The sequence below is a fragment of the Cavia porcellus genome, unplaced genomic scaffold, assembly GCF_034190915.1.
Source record: "Cavia porcellus strain 051 isolate PalLab524CR breed Dunkin Hartley unplaced genomic scaffold, mCavPor4.1 scaffold_12, whole genome shotgun sequence".
Taxonomy (NCBI): Eukaryota; Metazoa; Chordata; class Mammalia; order Rodentia; family Caviidae; genus Cavia; species Cavia porcellus.
This window is the reverse complement of record NW_026947495.1, coordinates 62,376,213-62,389,533: the sequence shown is the minus strand read 5'-3', so window position 1 is coordinate 62,389,533 and position 13,321 is coordinate 62,376,213. Positions and strand designations below refer to the sequence as shown.

Sequence of the window (13,321 nt, the reverse complement as noted above, 5' to 3'; positions counted from 1 at the left end):
AGGTGAAAAAGGAAATGTGAGATTGTTCTTTGCAGAGGAATGACAGTCAAAACATAGAATGATAGAATCATAAATTGCTAGTTAGTACTGTTAATTAACTCAAGCAAAGATCATAATTGGATGTTAAGACCATTAAGTGGGGGCTGTGGATTTAGCTCAGTGGCATAAGCGCCTACCTTGCAAGCAGGCAGTCGTGAGTTCGATCCCTGGTACCGATAAAAACGAAAAAGACAAAAAAAAAAAAAAAAAAACCATTAAGTGAAATGTTGTAAACAAACTGGATATTTACATGGTCTCACAAGATATTTACATGGTCTCACAATTATTATCAACTATTTATTATTTTCAATGTCGAAAAATTCACCTGTGTAGTAGAGAGATCTGACAGTCATACCCTCAAGTTAGGGGATCAGATTTAGTATTTCCTGAAATGGGATAAATGGACATATGCCTTGTAAAATGATACAATGGAGACATACAATATTCTATTATAGTATTCCAGTCTAATCATAAATATGAATCTGACAAATCCAGAATGCATCTATGTTTATAAATAATATCTTTATCATAAAAGATGAAATAGTGAGACCATATGAGATTAAAGGAGAGTAAGGAGACATATAGTCAAATTCAATGTTTGCACCTTGATTAGGTCCTGAAGTTTTATAGACAGGTAGTTATGATAAGTGAATAAATATTTTTAATGCTATAAATTTTGAATATAATTAGAAATGTGAATGTGGACTATATGTTAGATAAAGTGGAATTGTGGCAACTTTTTTACATGATGTATTATTTATGAGAATTACATCTCCATTGATAAAGATATTGCAATGAATTTTGTCATTGTGATGTTGTGTTTAAAATACCTGTAGCTTTGAAAGTATGTGAGTGTGGTCAAACATATGGTGAGTGTTTAAATGAAAAAATTTATTATAGTAAAAGACATTGCCATTAATCTCCCTCAAAATGTTCCCTCTCGCTTCAACTAGGATGTTTCATGACTGTTGCCACTTTCGGAAACAGTTCAGGAAGCCCTCTATTGTCTTTACAAGCTATGATAAAAATGTGCGAATGCTGCACAGTGATTTCCAATGAAAGGCAGGCTCTTAAACATTCCCATGTGTCCTTACTCATCTTACTCACTGGATCTGGCACTGTACAGCTCTCATTCCTCCCCAAAATTGAAATGACCATGAAAGAGAAATATTTTTTAATTGTTTAGGATACTCAAGCAGCTATGACAGCATAACTGAAGACACAAACAAGGACTTTAAAAACTGTGTTAGAAAGTGGCACTATGCAGACATGGTGGTGCATGCCTGTAATCCCAGCACTTGGGAGGCTGAAGCAGGAGGATCATCACTGTGAGTTAAGGCCAGCCTGGGCTACAAAATGAGCTCAAGGCCAGCCTGAACTGCATAGTGAGACACTGCTCAAAAAGACAAAAAAAAAAAAAGAATCATTGTAATTGTATGAAGTTTTTCCTAGTAATAAAGTATATAATTCTAAAGGATCCCAAAACTAGTATGAACCAGTTTTTCCTGAAGAAAATTCTTTGAAAAACAATTTAGTTGGCCTAACATAAAGGAACAACAAGTTGATGTGGTCCAAGTGTATAGTCTTCTGGTGCTCCACTTTGATGCAGTGCAGAATAGTATGGAGGAGCAAATGGACCTGCGAATCTGAAAATTACTTCTCTTGATACAGTTTCATGATAGGCAACACAGCCATTGTCTGAGGAGCTACCCTTACACATTTGACCCTGTTGCCTAAAGGCATGCAGATAAGCATTGGGAAGCCCAAAAATCAAATTATACACTTGGCATTTTATTTCTTGATTCTAAGAATCCATTTATCATTTTCACTCTGGTTGAGAATTCTTTCACAAAAAAATGGCATTCATGTTTGGATGGCAAATTGGAGTGCATGGCGCTTCTCTGTGTGCAGGAGGACTTAGTGTGGGATGTTTCACTTTTACACTGTGACAGCTTTACTTATTAAAATCTTATAGACTATACTTATGTCTGATGTTTTTAATACAAATTAAGTGGTTGTATATAAATGTGCATATGTATTTTGATGATTGAGGGCAATAAATTTTTTTTATTTAATTAATCTCTGGTTTGCTCAATGTCTGTTTCCCTGAAGTATAAAGGGCAATTACACAAAGGAATTATGGTCCTTTGTAAAAAGAAATGAAATGACATTTATGCTCAGCCTTGTTAAAATAATTTCATTTATACATAAAAGCATTGAAAATATTTATAAGCCACTAATTGTAATGGCCCAGTTATTCTACTGAGTCTTTATGTGTATTTTCATTTTGATACTGCTTCAAAGCTCATTGAATTTGGTGCTTCACACATTTTGACATGAAAACTTTATCTTACTACTCATCATTAGTTTGAGACTCAGTATACAAGGTAGAACTTGCTGTTGGTGTCAACTGCTTCAGAACTCCCTCTGCTTCTGGCCAGAATATGCTGTTTGGTACTTCTGGTACTTGCCTGTCTTCTGGAATAAGTACCAAGGTACCACTGTAAAAGTTAGTGTGGATATCCATTTGGAGTGAAGTTAAGGGATTAATCAGAGTACTATCAATCTCTTCTAAAAACACTTTTAGGAGGAAAGGAAATTTCAGTTTGGTCTTGATTAAATAATAAGTGTTTGGTTTGGAGGAACTAGTAATTACCAGAGGTGGGTAAAGATGTATTTAATTTATAGTTATTTTTATTTAATGTTTAACCTCAATATTTAACTGAGGATTTGGATTTAGGCCAGTATAAAGTTTTTCTCCATTAAATATGGATAGTTCTTTTTCTTAAGTTCATTATAACAATTTAGATGTATATAATGATTATATTCATTATGGGGAATTTGTATCTGAAAGGATACATCTTGTTTCCTCTCTTTTTCACGTTCCCTTTCCCTTCCCTCCCTTCAACTCCTCTTTCCCTCCTTATTTACAAAGCTTTGTTTGCATTTTATCCTTCTTTTCTCATTTTTTCTTTTCCCTTCCTTCCTTTCTCTCTCCCCCTTTACTAGTTCCCCTTTCCTTTGGAACAATTTCTTTCTTTCTTTTTTTTTGGTGTTTTTGAGACAGGGCCTCACTGTGTGGTTCAGGCTGGCCTTGGGTTCACTTCATCACCCCAGCTGGTCTCGAACTTGCAATGATCCTCCTCCTTTAGCCTACCAAATACTGGGATTACAGGAGTGCGCCACCACACCCAGCTTGGCACAATTTCTTCCTGTTTCACTATATCTATTATAAATTTTGGCCTTTTTTTTTTTCTTTTTCATTTTTATCGGTACCAGAGATCGAACTCACAACTGCCTGCTTACAAGGCAGGCACTTATGCTGCTGAGCTAAATCCCCAGCCCCAATTTTGGCCTTATTAACACTTTCAGTTTCTCACACCAGAGAGACCATGTCATATTTATACATTTGTGTCTAATTTATTTGACTTAAGAACATGGTTTTGAAGTCCATTGATTTACCTAGAAATGTCTCAGCATTATTCCTTTATAGCTGAGTAGTATTCCATTGCATATTTAAAAAATCACATCTTTTTTATTCATTCATTAGCTGATGGGCATTTGAGTTGTTTCTAAGATTTACTTAATACAAACTGCTGCTATAAACATGAATAGGTATATATCACTGTAGTATCCTTTTATTCTTTTGGAAGATACCAGCAAGGGAAAACTGGATCAAATGGGACCTCTAGTTTTTTTGAGGTATCTCCACACTGACTTCAACAGTGGTTGCACCAGTCTACACTCCCACCAACAGTGGAGAAGGGTTCCTTTTCCCCACAGCCCCACCAGCATTTGTTATTAGTAGATTTCTTGATAATAGCCATTCTTTGTGGGTTTGAGGTGGAATCTTAGGGTTGTTTTAATTTGCATCTCTCATATGACCAGTGATGTTCAACACTTTTCATATATTTATTTGGTTGTTTTTATATTTTATTTAAAGAAAGACTAAACAAAACAAAATGGGTAGAAATAATATGTTCAGAGAAAAAAATAAACAGTAAGAAATCACTAGTTGATGTTTACATACTGTCCTTTTATAAATAGTTGTTCAAGATACAAAAGTGGAACATATAAAGTAGGAATTCAAACAGCAAGACTGCAAACAGTTCTGTTCAACTATCCAACAAAAACTTAGTAATATGGTTGTCAATCCTATACACTTAAACATACATGCAGTTATCCATAGCTTCATTTATGTTGAGATTAAACAAACTAAAGCAGGCTAAAATCATTCTGAACAAAGAGTAATAGTATTGCTGGATTTCACATCATGACACTACGGGATCAGCACTGGGTTACTGTAGTCTCTTTTTAAAAATTTTTATTTAAAGAAAGACTAAACAAAACAGAAAACGGGTAGAAATAATACATACTTTCAAAGAAAAAAATAAACAGTAAGAAATCACTAGTTGATGATTACCGATTGTCCTCTTACAAATAGTTATTCAAGATACTAAAGTGGAGCATATAAAGTGGGGATTCAAACAGTGAGACTGCCACCAGTTCTGTTCAGCTATCCAACAAAAACTTAGAAACAAGGTTATCAATCCTATACACTTAAACATACATGTAGTTATCCATATCTTCAATTATGTTGACATTGAATAAACCCAAGCAGGCTAACATCACTCTGAACAAAGAATAATACTATTGCTGGGTTTCACATTATGACACTCCAGGATCAGCACTGGGTACTTTAGTGTCTCTTTTTCTTCAAAGTATTTGTTCATTTCATCACGTGTCATAAGATCAGTTCCCTTTAACTGTTTATAGATTCTACACATGCATGAGTCTTAACATGTATTTCTATCCTTTCTATATTAGAGGGAGAAACAAAACAAAGCAAAACAAAACAAAACATTCCTATAAACACATGAAATGAAAAAGACATATAAAACCGTTGTACAAGGGGGTTCTACCATAGTTTCTGTGTTGTCTCTTGTTATCTTCAATAGAATTGGCTATATCATCAGACATAGTATAATTGAATATATCAATACATAACAGTACTAATAAAAACACAACTTTGTATATAGTATAAAACTTCAAAAACAGGCAGTTATCAAACCAGGATGTATATCATAGAGTCTTGTCATCTTCAGTGTAGTTGCCTATATACTCAGACTTGGTACTGTCAATCATATCAGTTTTGAATAAAATCTGTTGATACCAAATAGCAATCAAACAAACCAGATTTAACTAAGGTCAGTCATGATAAAACAGTATAAGTCATACAGGGCTCCAGATTAAGATAATAGGAATTAAAGATGATTACCGTGCTATATTCTAATGTTTTGGGGAGAGCTGTCTGTGCCCTCAAATCTAATGCAAGTAGACAAACTGAGACAGAATAAAATGTATCGAAGCAGAGTGGTGGGAGTAATGTGGGTTTTAAATCCTGATACAGTGTTAGCAATATCTTCTGCCATCTTTTTTAAGACTCTCCCTCCCCTTTCACTTCCCCAGGGTACACTGTGCATTTTTGCGTTTGACTAAGACCCTTGGTTTTAAATTGGGGGCAGGGGGGCAATGTGCTATTTACCTAAGTGGTTCCGAACTTTCTCTCTCCTGGACTTGATCTCTAATTGTATTCCTTTACCTATTAAAGCCTGTCTTTCCAACCTATCCACAAATACTGGTCTAGTTGCCCCGATTACTCTCTGGTTCTCTGTCACATAGAGCATTGTTTTCTCATATTTGATTTTCAGTCCATGTACTCTTTTTCATGTTAATTATATTTCCTATAAATAGCATCTCCGTGGACCCTACCTCCTGATCTACTCCACATGTGGTTCTTTTTTTTTTTAATTTAGTGTATCAAGGCCATCTGTATTAGAGATTATAACCAACCTTCTCTGCCTCATTTCTGTTACACTCTTTTTTTTGCCATCAGTGGTCTGCTTATCTTCTTCATTCTGTTTTCTGTTCCATTCATTGAGGCCTCTCTGCCACTGTTCCTGGAATCTTAGTACTTTTCTCTTTCTCTAGAATGCCCTGCAGTATTCTCTGTAGAGTTGGATTGGTAGTTGCGAATTTCCCAAGTTCCTCTTGGTCTTGGAAGCATCTTGTTTCTCCATTGTTTTCTAGAGACAGTTTAGCAGGGTACATCAATCGGCGCTTCTTTCAGGGCTTGGAATATTTCACTCCAGGCTCTTCTTGACTTGGTTTGTGTCAAGAAGTCTGTCATTATTCTGATGGGCCTTCCTTTATAGGGTATCTGTTTCTTGTCTCTAAGAGCTTTTAATATTCTGTCTTATATTGAATTTCTGAGATCTTAATTATTATATGCCTGGGTATAGCTCTGTTTTGGTTGTAGGTGGCTGGAGTTCTGTATGCCTCATATATCAGAATATCATTTCCTTTTCCTATGTTTGGAAAGTTTTCCTTAATTATTTTTGTGAATACCTTTTGTAATTCCTTTGTTTGTATACCTGCTTCTTCATTCACATTCTTTATTCTCAAATTGTAGATCCTCTTATCTTCTAGCCTTTGTATTGTTATTGCTTTTTTCCTTCTTATTTTTAAAAAGTTTTTCCTTTTGTTATCCCACATTGCAAAACTGTCCTCCAGTTTGGATAATCTATCCTCAGTTTCTTTCAAGCAGATTTGCCATCTTTCCATAGAGCTTTTAATTTCCTGGTAATCTCTTTGAATCTGTTTCATGTATTCTATATTTTTTAAAAATTCTTCATCAAATGTTTCTCTCCTTTGTTTGAGTTCCTCCCTTTTTCCGTCTGTGTCTTTTTTTTTTTTTTTTATTTAAGGAGAAAAAGAAAAAAACAGAAAAAGGGTACAAGTATTACAAAATTTAAAAAATAAACAGTAAGAAATTACTAGTTAATAGATTACATATTCTCATCTTTGAAATAGTTGTTCAGGTTACAAAATTGAATCATATAAAGTGGACTTTCAAACAGTGAGAGTGCAAACAGTTTTGTTCAATGATCCAAAAAACTCAGTAATATGGTTATCTATCTTATACACTTAAATATATATGCAGTTATATTCTTTAGAGCACTTTCTTTTCCTCTCTTTTGTACAATGACAATTACACATTTTAGGTTTTATTACTCCCACAGTTCTTATTACTTTTTTTTTTGAAGAGAGTAAAACCAAATGTGACATAACAGAGTCAGTCAAATCAAAAGAATGAACATAATAGATAATGTAAAAACAAAATACTAGGTGATCAACAATGATTATGATACTGCCTCTTGCTATCTTAAAAAGCATTGCCTATATCATCGTTATAATAAAATTGAACAAAACAGTAAAGAATAAAACCAAAACATTGGAGACATTACAGGGCTTTAAAAGAAGATAATAGTCAACCAGAATGGGCGTCATAATGAATCTTATTGTCTTCACAGTTTTACCTATACTTTCGAATTTGGTACTATCAAGCAAAGCAGAATAGGGGAAAATCAGTCAAAACAAGATGGTGAGGGCAATACAGGATTTCAAATCAAGTTAATAGGAAATCAGAGTAGGTTACTATAATGTATCCTGCTGTTTTTTAATTTATTTTTCCCTTAATTAAAAAGATAAAAAGAAAAAAGTAAATAATTTTTTAAAAAAGGGATTGAGATAAAAGAGGGCATAACAACAGAATAGCGCAGGTCAAAACATAACCATTTAAGCAAAATAGTGTTTCACCACAAGATATCCTGACATAAAAATAGTTACCATAGTGTCTCTTTCCTTGAAATCTTTGAGTATAACTTCATATACTGTAGCACCAAACATATCAAGACACTATAAAACCATTCAAGAGAATGATATTATTATAGGGTATTTAGAACCAATTAACAGAAAATGAACAATGGTTTCTGCATAATCTCCTTGTCTATAAAAGTTTTTACTTATATTATCGTATATAATAAAATTCAATAAGATACCACCTTTGAAGACCAATGGAGACAAGAATACAAGTTTGATGGGACTTCAAAACACAATGACACTAAATCAGCACTAGCTATTATGATGTCTTGTTTTCTCCAAAATAGCTGTTCCTACCATCTGATCTTCTCTGCCTCATTTCTGTTGAGCTCTTTTTCTGTCGTTTGTTGTCAGTTTGTCTTCTTCATTTCGTTTTCTGCTCCCATTCATTGTGGCCTCTCTGCCACTGTTTCTGGAATCTTGGTATTTTCCTTTTTTTAGGATATCCTGCAGTATTGAGTTGAATTGGTGGTTGCAAATTCCCCTAGTTCATCTTCATACTGGAAGCACTTTGTTTTTACATCAATTTCTAGGGACAGTTGTGCAGGATATATCAATCTTGGCTGGAGGTTATTATCTTTCAAAGCTTGAATTATTTCCCCTCATGCTCTTCGTGATTTGATGGTTTGTGCCGAGAAGCCTGCTGTAATTCTGATGGGTGTTCCCTTGTAAGTGATCTGTTTCTTGTCTCTGACGGCTTTTAATATTCTGTTCTTATATTGGATTTCTGGAATTTTGATTATTACATGCCTGGGTGTAGCTCTGTTTGGGTTGTAGGTGGCTGGGGTCCTGTATGCCTCATACATCTGAGTATCTTTACCATTTGCTAAATTAGGGAAATTCTCTTGGATTATTTCTGTGAATAGCTTTTGTAGTCCATTTGTTTGTGTCCCTACTTCTTCTTTTATGTTCTTAATTCTTAAGTTATAGATCCTCTTATCATCTTCTAGCCTTTGTATTGTTGCTGTTTGTTTTTTTGTTATTTTTAAGAAGTTTTTCCTTTCATGCTCCCACCTTACAAATCTGCCCTCCAGTTCAGATAATCTATCCTTAGTTTCTTTCAAGCTGTTATGCCAGTTTTCGATAGAGTTTTTAGTTTCCTGGTACTCTCTTTGAACCTGCTTCATATATTCTATGTTTTCTCTATTTTCTCCATCAAACAATTCTCTCCTTTTTTTCTGTTCTTCCATTCCACAATCTGTTTTTTTTTTTTTGGGTGGTGCTTAGCATTTCTCTAACTATTCTACTTATATCTTGCTTCAGGTTGTTAATAACTTCATTCCTGAACTCGTCAATGAGGCTCTGGAGATAGCGCTTTATGTCTATTGGTGCCGTGTCTGATATTGCATGTTTCTCAGAATTGGGGGCCGAGGACCCTTTCTTGTTGCTCCTTCTTCCCATATTTTTTGTTCCTTTTATACAAGCATATATAGGAGGCCCAGTTTCTTTTCTGTTACAGTTTGTTTGAATTGCACCAGGTAGGTGTTCCCACCCACCACATTGTACTAGGGAGACACAGACCTGGGCAGCCTATGCTGGGCCCGCTCCTCCAGGTCAACCTACCGAAGGCTTCATGGCTAGGGTGCACCTCCAGGTGCTGGGACATGGTTTGGGCTAACCTGCTTGTTCTTAGCGGCGTCACGAGGACCAGGCACTCCCCACCAATCCCGCTTGAGAGCGGAATATGTGACTGAAGTCACTGCAGCATCCTGTCCTGGCCAGCCCGCCTGGTTCCAGTATGTCCTTTGCTGAAGCCTCCTACTCTATGGAAGGGTCCCCGATCCGCTCACTCACCGAAGGTTGATGCGGGGCTCCCGGCCAGTCCCACTCTCAACTCCATTCACCGCTTCCCACTCTCAGAGCTTTCGTGCCTTTCTCCTTGCCGTGCCAATTGGGACGCAGCAGCGGCTGCAGGAAATTCAAATCGCAGCTTCCAGTGGCGCCGGGTTCAGCTTCCACGCTGAGACCTTATCTGTTCCTGTTATATCACCGGGATTGTGTTTCCAGTTGGTTTCTCTTAGTTTAGTTCCTTCCTGGGTCAGCAAAGTATATCTGCCCTTGCTTAGGATTTCTTGCCCGGCACCATTCCTGGATTTTAAGTGCGATTTCTCAGCCTCTGAAGATGCTGCTATATATCCACCATGTTCTCCCGGAAGTCCATCTGTGTCTTCTTGAGGGACGCTTAGCATCTCTTTTATTAATCTTCTTATATCTTGCTCTACTTGGCTAAATATTTCGCTTTCAACTCGTCTATGAGGTCCCGAAGATATCTTTTTATGTCCACTGTTTTCGTGTCTGATATTCCATGTTTGCTGTTCTCATTCTCCTTTGTATTTACCTGTCCTACGTCAATGTTCTCAGGGTTGGGACCTGGGGACTTTTTGTTGTTGCTTCCTCTTCTCATCTTTTTTGTTTCTTCCAGGAGGCCCCAGTTTCTTTGTTTTTTGGTTACCATTCTTCTAAAGTGTGCTGGCTAGGTGACCCTTCACACTGCAGTGTGCTAGTGAGTTGCAAACAGGGGCAGCATGTGCTGGCCCTTCCCCTCCGGATCAGTCATGCTGCTGAGGCCTGCACTGTATTACTGTGCTGTGCCTCCCCTCTGGGTCAGTCAAACTTTTGAGGCCTTCACTGTGTTAGTGTGTGCCTCCACCATAGGGAATTGATTTCGGTTAACCTATTGGGTCTCAGCTAGGTCGTGTGACCCAGGCTTAGCTCACTCCATGAATCCCATTTGGGAAGGTAACAACTGACTAAAGTCACTGTTGCCTTGTGTACTTGCTAGTCCTGCCAGGTCCAGAATGTCATCCACTGGAGCCCCCCTTTCTGTGGAATGTCAGCACTCTCATCGCTCAGCACAGGTCAATGCAGGCTCCCTGCCAGCTCAGTTCTCTGTTCAGCTCACTGACCCCCGACCTTAGTGTGACTGTGCCTCCAGGGAGTTGAAGCGGCGGGACTTTGGACGGCTTGCCAAGTTGCCCACTGCAGCGGGAGCACTCAGCCTTTAGCTGTTACAATAATAGCACTGGGACTGTATGTTTGATTGGTTCTTCTCACCCTAGTTTCTTCTTGGGATGAGAGAATTCATCTCCCTCTGTTCAGGGCTCCCCATGCTGTATTATATTGATTCTAAGTTGACTATCTCAGGGAGCCTCCATAGCCAGCTGTTATCTCTCTGCCATCTTTGCTCAAATCCCTCATATATTTATTTGTTGTTTGTATTTCTTCACCTAAGAAGTGTATGTTCATCTCAGATGCACATTTTTGAATTGGGTCTTTAAGTTTGAAAGACCTGGGGCTGGGGATTTAGCTCAGTGGCATAAGCACCTGCCTTGCAAGCACATGATCATGAGGTTGATCCCCGGTACTGATAAAAGCAAAAAAAAAAAAAAAAATTGAAGGGCCTGATTTTTTTTTTTCAGTTCTTCATATATTCTAGATACTAATCCAGTGTCAGAGGCACAACTGTCTAAAATTTTTTCCCACACTGTAGGTATTTTTTTCATTCCATTGGTGATTTCTTTTGCTGTACAAAACTTTTAAATGAGAGGTAGAGAGAGATTCCACTTACTGATTCTTTGTAGTATTTCCTGTGCAATCATGCTTTTGTTTATGAAGTTTTTGCCTATACTTATGTCTCCAAGAATTCTACCTATTTTATCTTCCAGCAGATTTAATGTTTCTATGTTAATATTTAGATCTTTGATCCATTTTGATTTTAGTTTAGTGCATGGTGAAAGATAAGTCTTGTTTTAATCTTTGGCATATGGAAAGCACCATTTAATAAAGAGGTAGTTTCTTCCAGTGAGGGCATTTGGCCCTTTTGTCAACAGTAAGGTGGCTGAATAATTTTGGAGTTGTTTCCGGATCTTTCTAATCAGTTTCATTGATCCTCAGGTCAGATGGATTTATTTGTTTTGTTGATTTTTACCAGTGCTATGTTGTTTTTATCACAGTAACTTTGTAGTATAATTTCAGGTCAGGAATTGTGATGCTCCTTGCCTTACCTTTGTTGCCTAGAATTCTTCTTAGAATTCTAGGTCTCTTCTGGTTCCAAATGAATTTTAGAATTGTTCTCTCTAGTTTTGTGAGGCATGCTAATGGTATTTTGATTTGGATTGTATTAAATCTGTGTAACAATTTTGGAAGTATAGCCATTTTCATTATATGGGTTATTCCTTCCCAAGAGCAAGGGATATCTTTGTTTTTGATAGTCTCTTCAATCTCCTTTTTCAGCGTACTGTAGTTTACAGTGTAGAGGTCTTTTAGATTGATTCCTAACTTTTTCATTTTTTTGGATGCTATTGTGAAAGATGATGTTTCCCTAATTTCTTTTCAGTGAGTTTGTTACTTATGTTTAGGAATGCTATTGATTTTTTAGTGTTGACTTTGTGTCCAGCTACTCAGTTGAATTTGATTATTAAATCAAGAAGTTTTTTGGTGGAGAGTTTGGGATCTTCTATGTACAGTATTACATCAGCTTCAAATAATAATTTAACTTCTTTCTTGCCCATTTTTATTCCTTTTATTTTCTTGTCTAATTACTCTAACTTAATGTTTCCAGAATTGTATTGAATTAAGAGTTGTGATAGTGAACATCCTTGACTTGTTCCTGATTTTAGAGTTTTTCTTGATTTTCAGTTTTTGTCCATTTAGTATCATGTTGGCTATTCATTTGTCATAAATGGCTTTTATCAGATTGAGAGACCATCTATTCCAATTTTCTGTAGGTTTTTTTTTTATCATAAATGGTGTTTGTCAAATGATTTTTGTGTCTGTTGAGATGATCATGTGATATTTGTCTTTGCCTGTTAATATAATGTATTACATTTATTAATTTGTGCATGCTGAACCATTCCTGCATCCCTGGGATGAATCTTACTCAGTCATGACATATATATTATTTTCTAGAAGATTGGCTGCATTCTGTTTGCCATTATCTTACTGAGAATTTTTGTACCTATGTTCAATAGGGAGATTGGCTTATAGTTCTCTTTTTTGGTTGGGTCCTTCTCTGGTTTTGGCATCAGGGCAATTCTTATTTTTAGGAAGGACTTTGGGAAAATTGTTTCCCTTTCAATTTCATTGAAGAGTGTGACAAATAATGGTTTTAGATCTCCAAATTTTGTAGAATTCAGCAGTAAATTCAACAGGACCTGGGCTCTTCTTTGCTGATAAATTTTTAATTACACTTTCAACTTCATTGACCAATACTCAGTTATTTAGAATTTTTGCTCTGTTTCTTTGGAGAAGCTCCAGTCTTGACCTTCACCTTGGATGTTGTCTCCTGACTTCTAGGATAGACTCTTCATCCTTCTAGTGCAGACCCCTTGGCCTCCTGAGTTAGACTTCCATGGGACACTACAGTGAGCTCCAGCCCGTTGGCCTTAGAGTGAAACTTTTGATCTCCAGTGCACCCATCCCCTTTCTACTCTTCTACTCCTGTCCTTGCCCAATGGGCCCATGGCAGAGTGACTGTGGTTCAGGGATGGTTGTTATGCATGGGCTCAACAATATGGACACCCATTCACCAAGGCTGAGCTGGGGATAGCCACTGTTGAAT

At 36.7% G+C, this 13,321-nt stretch overlaps 1 protein-coding gene across 2 annotated transcripts in view; it reads left to right on the top strand.

Annotated features, from left to right (window-relative positions):
• The window catches only part of Chn1 (chimerin 1), a 187,412-nt gene that overhangs the window by 53,505 nt on the left and 120,586 nt on the right, over nt 1-13,321 (top strand). The window lies entirely within an intron of this gene.